At 43.5% G+C, this 13,004-nt stretch overlaps 1 protein-coding gene across 1 annotated transcript in view; it reads left to right on the top strand.

Annotated features, from left to right (window-relative positions):
• The window catches only part of PDIA5 (protein disulfide isomerase family A member 5), a 96,530-nt gene that overhangs the window by 69,912 nt on the left and 13,614 nt on the right, over positions 1 to 13,004 (top strand). The gene's annotated exons all lie outside the window — the stretch shown is intronic.

Raw genomic sequence — 13,004 nt, 5'->3', positions numbered from 1 at the left:
CAAATGCCATTTCTAGACACCATTTGTCTTTAGATATGCCTGTGATTCTCATGGTATTGCTGCAGCTAGCAGACTCACCTCTCCCAGCTTCCTCTATTGTCCCAGAGGCAGGCAGAGTCGGTACAGGTGATGAACTTTTAAGGGTTTGCCAAAGAGAGAAGATAGTCCTGGCACTCGGTATCAGGTAGTATTAATTTGCTTTTATTGCACAGTGACTCAGCTCTGCAGTGTGCAAGAAAAATTCTTCCCCATCAGATGGCCAGCCCTGCAATTCACACATAACCTTCAGATAAGCATTTACCAATTTGTTCCCACGGAACTGAAGGTATTTTCCAGAAAGGGAGAAAAAGCTCAGGTCCTTTATTTTGCTTTTTTTTGTTAGAAAATTAGACAGGATGCTTTGGGGCTCTTGCAAAGCCCTGCTGGATGTGTGTGTGGAGAGAAGGGAGGGGTAGAATTCAGAAGGGAGGTTTCTGGAAGATGGTAAAAGGAAAGGAAGAGGGACTTAATCCTCTCTCAACTCCAGTTCCTACCATCGATTGACTAGAACTTGCTCGTGTGCCGGGAATTTGTGATTCATGGATCTCAACTGGTTAAGAGTAAATTATAACTTTAAAATCAAATGATTGCATGTGAAATGGTGAGATTTAGGAGTTTGCCATCTTGGCTTTCTGTGGAAGAGAGAGCTCTTCTCTTTTATTTTTAAGTTGCTTTTCTTTAAGGCACTTAAGTTCTTAATCTTTTTTAAGTACATGTTTAGACCAAAGACAGTACGTGCAAAGAGTACATAGCTCTCAGAGCTGAAAGGACAAGACAACTCGCCTGATGGGTGAATTATGACACTGCTGTTTGCAGGCTGTGGTGAGCAAAGGTCAGCCTGTCCATGCCTGCAGGAATGGGCTGTAAAAGCAAGGTCTGCATGATGCAAGACCGGTCCTTTGAGGCTGCCTTCACACACATTTTTCGTGCACTATTTTGGACATGGTGCTGAATGAGAGTACCTGTATACAAGATGGAGCAGAGTTAACTGAAGCCAATTCTAGACTTAGCGCAACCCTTAAGCCAGCATTGCTGTGGCGTTGTCAGTATGTGGGTCATGCGTAGCTTCTGATTTGGTGGACGTGTCCTCAGTAAACGTGGAAGCTGCCTGTGTGCAAAATAGAAAGCGCCCACACAAATGGAGTGCAACAAGCCTGCCCTTTGGTGGGTGCAGAGGGAAGTAACAGATGAGTATTTTAAATCCATTTTCTGTGAAATAATTATTAATGCAATAGAACAGTACAAATCATTCTATTTTTCTGATTTTCTACAGTGATAATGTGCTAAATTTGATAGATTAGGTTTTGTTTACCGTTTTCTCAATCTCGAGACCTCTTGGAGCTTACATTGCCAATTAGTCTTAACTTGCTTATTTTAGTGCAGAAGGAACCCTGCTAAAATTGCCAGGCCACATTAAATCAAATAATTTTCTTTTTCTATTCAGATCCACATCTCGGGTCAGTGCCGACTCACAGTATGTTACTCCATTCACTTGTGACTCCGTGGCAGTATTTGTTACACTTACACATATGCTGGGATATTTTAAGGCTGGGGGTGTGTGTATACATGCATATATAAAGTATGTTTATATATAAATATTTATGCTAAGAAATGTATCTCTCATCTGTCATTAGAATTTAAAGCAGAAAGTTGAATATTCTAACCTTTGTAAAGCTTTAAGCTGGAGTGACAAACCTTTAGGCAAAGGCCACAGATATATATCTTACATGCAAATTAAAATGAGATCTGGCTTTTCTGTGGCAACTTCTCGTGCAAATTACTTAATATGTATAGGAGAGCCATCAATCTGCTGCTCTATAGATAACTCTGGACTGAGCTGAACGATGCTTTAATGGTGCTAAGCAGTGCTTCACAGTGATTTAGCTCTGGAAATGACGACTGCTACATCCACGTGGAAAAGATGGGGAACTCATCACCCATTTTCAGGGTGATGGAGTAAAGCATAAAGGTTATTCCTGGTGCCTGTGGAATATTTTAAGGACTGAGAATGTGAATCAAAACTCTTCAAAGTACTGGGGAAGAAAAATCTACTTCTGTGAACTTGATACTTGCAAAGAATGATGTCCATGCTTTCACACTCCTATTCCTCCCCAGTGGTGTTCCTGCACACTGCAGAGACTCATTGGGGTGGGAGGCAGTTGTAAGGGCAGGTCTTCATCACTAACTGGGGACAGCAGTGCTGGCTGGAGAAAAGCTAATGCTGCTTGTAACCATCTTGTGCCTGATCTTCATCCTGCTGTCCACTGGGTAGGTCTGTACCCTCCGTGGCCACCACACCACACAGCCTTGAGGGCTGGCACTTCGAGTGGGCTGCTGGCATCTGTGCTGCATAGCACCTGGCCCAGCTCTTCTGTGGGCTCTCATGCAGGTCCTTGTGGACCTAAGATTTAATTGTCATTGCATCTCCCCTTATCGAGTTCAAAACCTCTGAAATAGGAGGAAGGCAATGACATAGCCTGCTGAAGTGAAGCGAGATGCAGTAGACATGCGTTATGTCCAGGAGGCTGGCATGAAGGGTTTGAGGAGCATTTAAAAGCAGTAGGCTTGTTGCATGAGCATTGCAGAGATGTTTAGGGAGGCCTTATGGGATCTGTGTCTATTTTGTCTATATAGACCAGCCCTAAAGAGTACTGGGTACCACTGGCTAGTCCAGGTTTCCTTTTGTAACCGGTTAGCTTGGTTCAGAAATGAGGAGACAACTAGTCTGAGTGTGGTTTGGTGTGCACACAGTATGTGGATGATCAGGATTTGGGGGGTGTGGACCAAATCAGGATCTGAGCCAAACTGACAAGAGTAGATCCAGCCTAGCTCAGCAGACACCCAGAAGGACGCTAGCTGTGTGTCTGTGCTCTGTGCCCAGAGCTGCTTTCAAAAGTTGCACCAATAATTGCCTAGTGTTCTAGGCTGACCAGTTTGGATCAGTGTTGTTTCTGGGATTGCTTTTCATCGGGGACAGTTCTTCATATGTCCTCATTTTTTGTTTGTATAGCTTATCAGAATGTGTTTTATCTGCATTTTTTACTTTTATGCGAGCTCTCTCTACTCTGTTACCCTGGATAATTGAGATTTGACTTTGCCAATGCATTAAATTTTAACCTCCTCCTACTATAGCACTGAAAATGGTGCAAAATAGAAGCAGTTGGTTGTTGATTAGTTGTCGGAGTCACAAAGGGCAATGAAGTTCCAGTAAATAAAGTGTCTTCTCAGTTGGAGATGTTTTTGCTGCATGACTCAAACTGAATTAGCAAAAAAAAATAAATAAAAATGTGACTGAATGTTGAAGATTGAGTGAAGCTAGGTGAGCATAGTGCAGTGAAACAGGAGCACACAGATTGTTCTTCGGGAAAGCACTGTGAATTTAACACAAACTTTTGTCTGGAAAAGCCTTTGCAGTCCTACATGAAATTTCTTGCCAAGCAGACCCATACCAAATTATTGAGCATCACGTTCTCTAAGCAAACCTTGCGTGGTTCTCTCTTGCTCTTTGCTCACCTCATTTTTTTCAGGATTTAATGTGCCTCTCTGTTGCAATAATTTGGGGATGTGACCATCAAGCTGGTAGCTTTTCTTGAATGACGTTCCTTCAAACTTAGGTCTTTACTTCCCATGTACTTCTAATTATCTCTAAACAGGCAAGGCTCATTACGCACACCTCCCACACCAATTCTCGCACAAAAGCAGTAGCTGTCCAGTGGTGGCTTTTAAGAATTAGAGACCAGCACATGCAAACATGCTCCTCTTGTTCAGTGCTTGAGATAGTTGCTTCCAAAAAGACTACAAATGAATCAACCGCCTCAGAAGCAGGAGCTGTATATAATAAAGCATCAATAACATCCAAATGATGGGGAAGACAGAGAGAGAGAGGGGGAGGTTGTTTTTATTTATTTTTATTTTTTAAGATCATCTCTTTCTAAGGGGAAGTGTTTGGTGCTGAGCAGATTCATTCCATTCCTAATTTTTTAAAAGCCACAAGGTAAGTGTTCTTAAACAAAACAAAGAAGACTTTTGGCAGCAATGAGAAATAATAGGGGAAAAATGCTCTCTTTTAATGGCTTGTAAGGGCAGCAGTTGCCAATGTTATTAACTTGCCAAATGGCCTCAATTTGTGGGATTCAACAGGGTTCACAGAATGAATATTTTTAATAAATACTTTGCTGGGAGCTGGTTTCCGGTTTTGCTTCTTTGTTCAGTGGCAAAACTTTTCCTTCACTGGAAATTACTTTTGTCAGCGGGAAAAGGTTATTCTCTGGTGAAGCCTGACCCACAGGGGTTACGCAAAGAACACCTCCAAATAAACCTTGCCGAGGATGATTTTAATGAGGTATTTTCGTATTGTATTGAGTTAGCGGCTGTGCAGCGACAAATGGAGATGCAATTAAAACACATCAGCAGCCTCCCTGGCTCTTCACTTCTTTAAAAAGGCTTTTTCTTTTAGGACTGGAAGAAATGAATGAGGGTGCTTACTCTGTTTTGCACTTGATGAAATCATAGAAGAGTCCGTGGTGTTTATATGTGTTTTTTGCTGTTGTTTTTGTTAAAAGGTGGGCATTATTCTAAGTTGCTATGGGGAGATGGCACCGGGGTATTGTTCTGGCATGCAACAGAAATGTCCTTTGTCTTCCAGCTGAAGCAGGAATCTGACAGGGAGGCATCATCGCTGTCTGATGGGCTGTCCCCTGGCCACCTTGCAGTAGGAAATTGGATAGGGAGCAAGGTTTTCGGTTCTGACTGTAAATCAGTCCTGCCTGTCCCTGTGCATCTCATCAGCAGTGCATAAAAAGCTGAAGGCTACAGCAAACTTGCATTAATTTTACCCGCAGGCTTTGTTCAAAATACTGATAATCCTGCTGCTCTGTTTCTGTATCCTGGTATGCTCCTCTGTCTCTCCACAAATAAACTTCCCAGTTTCTTCTGCCCAAGTTTTATGCTGAGGAATATGCGTGGCAGGAAAGCCCTTAGCTGAGCCTCCTTGTCAGACTGGGTCGCACGGAGCGGGTTTTGGCCATTAATGCTAACAGCCAGCTCCTGTCTCCTTGCTCCTGTGGCTTGAGCTGCTTTCAAAAAGCTGTTCTTAAGAAAGCAGTACTGGTTCCTTTTCCTCTCTACTCTTTTTAGAAGTAAGCTGGGACAAAGCTGGCTGTTCCTTATCTCTGCCCTTGCACAATAAGGTTTGGGTCTCAGCACTGGGCAGAGCCGGGTGACGTGGTTCTGTGTGAAGGGCACACGGGGGCCGAAATACTCAGCAGCAGGGTTAGCAAGGTCCAAAGGCACTGAGCAGAGCAGCACAGATGTGTTCAGTGCCCTGTGATAGCCTCTGCGTGGCTCTCACCAAGTGCCTTTCCCATCGTTTGCAAGCACATCTTGTTAAGTTTTCATTAGGAGGTCGTACCAGAGTCTGAACAAAATGTGCGTGTTTGTAAATGAAGCTTAAGCTATCAGAAATTATTAAAAACATGCTGAACAGAAAGAATCCGTTTCAAGGCAAAAGCCCTTGCAGGAAGGATTTTCTGGTTGTTGACTGAGGCAGGAGCGAGGTCTGGGCCCTCTGATAATGAGGCTTCAAATCCTGCGTGGGCTGGCATTGCAGAATTTTGATGTGTTGGCTCTGCCAGGAACACTTTCCTCCTGCAGTAGTGGTGCTCCCACTACAGCCCCGTGTTAGCGAGGTGCATTCCTGGCAGTGGAAGTAGTGCTGATGCAACAGGGCCCATCAGCAGGCTGGTTTTGATAGAGGGTGAATTTATAGAGTGGTCTCTGCAATCAGGCTGTCAGAACTGCTCCCAGCCCTAGTGTTTGTGTCAAGGCTCTTAATTAGTGCAGGGAGAACACTTCAGTAGCTGCTCTTAAAACACGAGTTGGGGCACTTCACTGGGCTGCATGTAGCTGTGGCTGGTGTCTGGAGCAGGCTGGGGCCTGGGGCATTAATCCTTAATTTATCTGGGTGATCCAGGTCCTCTTGTTTTGTAAAACAGGATTCTTGTTCTAAATCTGCAACAATCCTACAATGTTACAGCTGCTTGAATTGGTGCGAAGAATATTACCGGTGCCTGAATGGTTCAGGGTGGTGAGAAAGGGAGGAGGATTTGGAGCACATCCCCTTGCCCTGTGAAGCTCTCCCGCAGGTGGGCACAGATGTGGTGCTACAAGGCCACATACAGCCTGCCTGTGGTGCACCAGGAGACATTCACCTCCAGCTGTGCCACCCACCCTGCTGCATTGTTGTCAAATGTGCTTCCAGTAAGGCAGATGCTTTTGCTGGTGATGCCAGGTGATCGCAAGGGGAGCTGGTTTTGAGCCTTGCTCAATAGAAGCGTGACGGCATGGTGTGAAGAAGCTCAGCCTCCCCTGCTGCCCTACCAGACCACTGCCAGCTCAGAGCAGTTTGCTTTCGGATTACCAAGTGCGTTCACTGGCATGTTAGATGGCAGAATTATTTCATGTGCTTTTATACTTTAGTTGTATTTGTAATTAACCAAGGCTGCTGATGTTTGGTTCCAAAACTGCAGCCTTACCACCACTGTCTGCTTGGTTGGTGCCACGTGGGGCGATGACAGACCTTATCTAGAAACCCAGGTCTCCTGGAACTGACACCGTAGTTGTTCTGGATGTAACTACTGATCTTCAGCCTTTTCTGTCTGGATGTGGCTCACTGTGCAGCTTTCCCTCTGAAGGGATTGTTTGGTGCTGTATGCTAATTGCTGTCATCATTAGCGATTCACCGCAGCCAGTCGTATCCTTGTCTTCTGCAGTGGGTAAACAGTCCAAGGGTTTTGCACTGAGCCTCTCCCACTTCTTAACCTTTGCAGCTTGGCCTGTTCTGATGACCTTGCTGCCATTGCAGTTGTTCATTTCTAAGGCTGTGGTTTCCAAAGGTTTGGTTTTGTGTGTCCCTGTTTTCTTCTGTGTACCTCAGAGTGCTGCAGAGCAAAGAGAGCATAGTAAAGCTGGGTGCTAATGCAGTGCACGCCATATACAAACTGACTAAATATCCTTCAAGAGTAAATGCAGTTCAGCAAGCAGTAGGTGATTTCTCAGCCACTTTCACACCAGGTAGAAGTTTAACCACACAGGATTTTGGAAACCAGAAGGAGGAGTTTCTACTGTAAGCATGCAGTTGCTGAGCACTTAAGGGTGTATCGTTCCCGTGCCAAATGGCTGAGAGGCAGACAAGTGCAGTGCTGCTATGGAGAAGCGGTATTTTCGTCCAAGATGCTCAAAGGCACTGAAGTAAATTGGCCCTCTAGCTCCTGTAAGCTTTCAGTAATAAGCTTGGATGCCTGTTGTCATCTGCAGGAGGGAACTGCATCTTTTGCACCAGGAGTAGGTACGACGATCTCTGTTTGGTGTTAGCACTGTGCTTCTTGACTTCATGGGGCTGTGCTAGCAGCTAGTGCATCTCTGCAGCAGCCGTGGGAGGTAGGTATAATTGTGCCAGACCCACCTTTCTGAAAATGAAGATACAGGAACTGAGACTTGTCTGAGAGCATTGTGGTGACGACAGAGCCAGGGATGCTACTCAAGAGTTCTCAACTTTCACCTCTGCGCGCGTTTTCCCTTTCTTGTAAATCCCCTCTTCCTCTCAGAAAATCATGGGAAATTGGTTTGGAAATAATGTTTTAAGAGATCATATAAAAACAGTACCCTAAAGGAGAGTCGACTATATTTAAATCCTCTCAAAGCTTCCTTCAAAGCCCAGAGCAGAACAGAAAGTCCCTTTAAAGTTGACAAAGTAATTGTTCAAATAGGTTGGGAAAACAAACAGGCAAACAAAAACCCCACCGGTATGTTGTGAAATCAGTAGTCAGCTGCCTGCCATGGTTAGGAGTAGCGAGGCGAGCCCTGGTCGACCTGATGCTTAAATGAAAACCTCATGACCTTTTTCATATCAAAGGACAAATCCCTCTCAATTATTAATACCTTCTGTCTTGGAAATATGATTATGCTATGTGTCAGGTCATGTTGTAAAATGAGCTTTGGCTCCAGATATTCAATTAGAAGGCCCTCCACTTTTCTACTGGAGGAACAAAAGCAAATTAACCTTTCAGTAACATCTCCAAATGCCTTTCTCAAATCTGCCTGTGATTTCAATAACTTGTGTAGCTACACAAATTGTGTTAGTTTAAGCAGTATATCCATTTTCAGCTCTTATCTGTGCAATTACTGCCCATGGCTTGCCTTTCCTTGATTGACCAAGTAATATTCTTGTTTTAATTCTGGCTAATCACTCGGAACTCTTGAAGTGGAAACAGGCTTTGCTTTGCACTGCAATCTACAAGCTCCTGGGTTTCCTTTGATAGCTGTGCAATGTGCTGCTTTCTCTTGCTTAGAATAGCAGTCATTTGAAAACCAATAACGGAGGGCACTATCTCTCCCTGTTATTTTAGCCAGCAATAATTTCAAACAGAGACAGGGAACCAGAAAGTCATTCCACGCTCTGCACCTCTCATGCTGAGGGTGCCATCCTGCCACATGCTGAGCCCGCCGAGGCCCCGATGCTTTTGCAGGGGCATGAACGGAGTCAGCCCCTCGCAGCCCTGCTCCTGTCAGGCAGGATTGCAGACCCCGAGAGTCACTTAACCTCTTCCTGACTCCATTTAACCTTGGGTGTAATGAAGGAGGGGGATAATCGTGTCTTTTTCTCCTAGGGGCAATTTGAAGCGTAATTAATTGATGCGTTTGAGATCACCCATTGCAAGATGCCGAAGGGGAGAGAGGAGCCCTTCCTCTTGCTGAGGACAGAGCACAGACAGCACAAATGCCACGGTCTCTCACATGTCACTGGGCTTTCAGATCTCCTCTAAGGAGCCGGTCAGGACTCTGCTCTGAAAATACTGAGAGTTGAAGTTGCCATATTTAAAAAAAAGGAAAGTCTGCAACATTAAAATGTAGGCATGTTTAAACTGTTTTTGAAGAATCTCATTTAAAATATATGCACCTCGCTTGTGACTGTACTTGTCAGGTTTTATTATGTACAAGATGCTAAAAGCATGCGCACGGACAACACTGGCAGGATTATACATCGTTACATATTAATGGTGGGCAAAAAGGACAGTATAGTCCTGTCTGAAGGCAAAGCACCTGTTATGTGCTGGTAGAGCCACTTTGGTTGGGATGCTGTGCTCAGGGTCAGCAGGGATCAACATCCTCACCTGCCCTGTGTGGCCCTGCAGCTCCTGGACAACAGGAGACTTGTACCAGGACAGCAAAACCATCCCGCCTCTGTAGCAGCTTCAGCTCAGCAGGGCGAGTCAAGGACGGGCTGTGGTCTGCTCAGGTAGAGAACCACCTCACAAAAACTACTCTTAGAAAATCATTCCCTTTCAAATGAAAAATCACCGGTGATGGGAAATGTTTCTTGTTTGAATTTGACCAGCTTCTGCTGCCAGCCAGCTCTGGAAGTTACTTAGCCTATGGCAACCAGCTTTTGAATAGCTTTTTAGAGTGAAAACTGGGCTGATTCATCTAGATTTCTGTCACTTCTTAATCTTTGGATTTCACCTATTGATTCACTTGAGTTTCTTGACTCCCTTTCCCATGAAATGTGCCTTCTTTGAACTCAGTTCTTGATTTGTGGAGCCAGAACTGCAGGCAGCAGTTAGGAGGTACTAGGCACAGAGGCCCTCTCCACACCTACTTAATATTTTAATTTACACATTCGGTAAAGTTTCTTCTGACAACTCCATCATTTTCTTTCAAAGCTATTGCTAGAATTGTTTTGGATTCTTTTGCTTCTAATACATTTAAAGCCCCTTATATATTTAAAACATCATTATTACCTCTGCTGACTGTAGATACTGCTTTGATGTCCATTTGCTTCCTTTATCTGTTTTGTACAAATTGTTAGCTTTTGATTTGTATTCATTAAAAACAGCTTCACCTTTCTTCTGTGTGCTATGCTAATACGGCTTCCACTCTTCTAAGGAAACTGAATTAACCTTGTACTGCTCAGCTGTAGAGAGGTTATATTGTACTACCGCCCTTTGTAGTTTCAAATTAAACAAAGCATGAAGTAACTTAAAGGACCTTTTTCATATTTAAGCAAGTGGAAACCTGCATCTTATGGAAGCAGAACTTGCTTCCTTTAGGCAATTCTGAAAAATTCATATAGTTTTATTTTAAATTTAATAAGGTGACTATTGTCCAACAGGGTGAATCTGCTTCACGCACTAGTCAGGAGACATCTTTATAATTGTTATCTGGTCCTAATACTTTAATACATTGGAGCTTTAAGAATCTCTAATATTTTTTTTACCTTGTCATCTCTAAACAATTCACTTGGTTAAAAAGAGAAACCCTGCCAATGAAAAATTCTCCATTTAAATCTAATAACGATACGTAGGTTATTCACTTGATTGTTTGATTGCTTTGGAAATCTCTTTGCCTTCCACCTGCATCCCATGGGACCCTGCAATTATGGGAAATGTTTACAGTTGTGCATACAGGATATTATTTCTGGGGTATTACCGAATTACTACAACATACGCCTGATTACTCTTATATCTGGGGCAGTGTGCACTGTTTTTTAATATCAGTTTTGTGTGTTTCTTACCTTAGCTGACAAATGATTTCATATTGTTTTTCCCCAGTCTGCTTTTTGTTTAAGAAAATAGAAGTTTGCAAGGTGGCACGAGCACTTAGTACATTTTTCTGTTTCCTATGCAATGTCTTGGTTCTACATCAGTTGCCAACTTCTTGTGACATTGCGTTGGAAACAGCATCCAGCTCAACCCTGTGGTCATTCACTTCTTCAGTCCTCTAGCTTGTGTTTCCACAAGGATTAATCCTGCTTGTGCTGGTTTCTCCAACGCCTTTGTGTCCACAAACCACATCCAGCTCGCTCATTCTTTCCTCAAATATACACAAACTACACTGTCCCATGTTCCTGCTATCAGCAAATTCAGTCAGCACAAAATAAGCTGGGTTGTATGTTTCCTCCTTCATCTCCCCAGCAAAGCACTAGCTTTCCTTTAAACGTCTCACTAATTAGAGATGTAATCTGGCTCCTGTGCCAGCCCCTCAGTGACCATGGGTCTGCATAAAAGCTGCTTGCCTGCTTGATTTCCCTTGTTTGCCACTCATCAGCCATTCCTCTTGAATTTTTACCTACAGAAGCCGTATTTTTCATGTACCAGATCTATTGAGAACTACTTGGTTTTTAAGGTCAGCGATGTGACTGCCCACGTGACTGTACTGCAGTGTCTTCCCAGACCAACTTGACAGCATGAATACCGAAGAAAAAATAAACTGTGGAAAATACTGGGTTCATGTAAGATTTTAACCTGGTAGTGCAAAGGCAAGGAGAAGGGAGGAGTCCCTCTGTTGCAGCTGTTCTTGCGTGGATCCATGGATGTGTGGTTTAACAGGCAGTCTCTTCTGGCAGGCTCCAGTGGTCAGGCAGAGCAGATAGCGCTGTGGCTGTGTGGAAGGGCCTCTAGAGTGCAAGATTTTGAGCTCAGAGAGGTGAGAACAGCTGGATGGGGTTGTAATACGGTTGTGTCATTTACCGATCAGGAACAGAGAACAGCCTTAACGCATGCTACTGCATGTGCGTTAGGCTTGGAGCTTTCTTGCTTGCCTGCCAGGTGATGCAAGTGTGTTCCTGCATTAGGAAATGAAGTTAGCTCAGGGCTTTCAGAAACAGTTAAAAGTTTTAAGCACCAATGCTGGGATCCCATCAAAGGGGTGGATATTCCAGAAGCAGATTTCTTACAGATTTCTCAAGTCACACAGGAAATTACTGCTCAGTTTGTGTATGCTGTTAACCCCGTCGAGATCAGATTTGATAATGATGTAGAAACGAATACAGAAATGGGTAAAGCAAAGCCCTGCACCTATGTTAGAGGTCTCTGCTGCCAGATGTGCTATTTCCAATGCTGATCAATTGAAAATCCACCTCTCAGCCTTGTAGGAAGCCTGTGCTTCTACTGTAGCACCCAAATTAATCAAGTTAAAATGTAATAAATCTTCCTGTTTCTGTAATCTGTAGTGACTTACTGTCCTATAAATACTACTGAGAAGGGAATAGGACCTTTTGATTCTCGACACCTTACCCACACCTTCAGATGCCACCAGTTTAATCTCTTTCTGCTACAGTCCATCTGGAAAATCCTTTCTAAGGAGTCCACACGCTTTCCTATCCTCGTGTACAGTGCTCAGTACATTTCCTTTCTTTTCACTTTCAAATCTGGAAGATAGTGTTAACACTTAAAATAAATGTGTGATAGTGGGTGTGAAAAGGGAATGGGGAGAACAAGTTTTCCGTCTGTCAAAATGAAGACATCAACCTCTGCTTTTATTTTTTTTGGCATGTGTGCTTTAAATAGAATGACTGGGTTGGGTGACTTCCAAGTGTTTGCTACATTTGGCAATCCTTCTAAGTTGTAACAGATGAAGTTCTGCTGTTCCATATGATATGCTCCTTCCCCCTTTTTTTGGTGACTCCTTGAAGCTCCTTGGGAATTCAGCACAATATTCACATCTGTTCCATGGATGGATGTCCAAGGCTAACAAAATGCCTACTGGACTTGGAGTTAGCTCCGCCAAAAGCCATATGGTTGTGTTTTCGTTTTGCAAGCACAGTGCAGTAAAGAAAGCAGGTTGGGCCAAGAGAGAAGAGAAGGGAGTGTAGAAGAGGGATGGAGCTTCAGATCACTAAATGAAGGTATTTTTTTTTTTCCTTTGGTATTAGAGTGGGAAGATGAGATGATTACAAAAAGAGGAAATGAAAACTGTAAGCATAGATTTTTATTTTTATTTTTGAATTACGTGGCACTCATCTCCTTTGTATGGTGCTGTTGACCATAACCTCAAGGCAGGTTTTGTTTTGCCTACCTTTTTCAAAAAATGTTACAGTCTGGATAATTGGATGCTCCCTTTTAGCCTTTTAAGTATGCATCTTTGCAGAGAACCATGCTCATAGCCCTTCTTGGTGCCACACCATGCAG

This window comes from Aythya ferina (assembly GCF_964211825.1).
Source record: "Aythya ferina genome assembly, chromosome: 6".
NCBI lineage: Eukaryota > Metazoa > Chordata > Aves > Anseriformes > Anatidae > Aythya > Aythya ferina.
The sequence above is the reverse complement of the archived record's forward strand: the minus strand, read 5'-3'. Positions and strand labels throughout refer to the sequence as shown.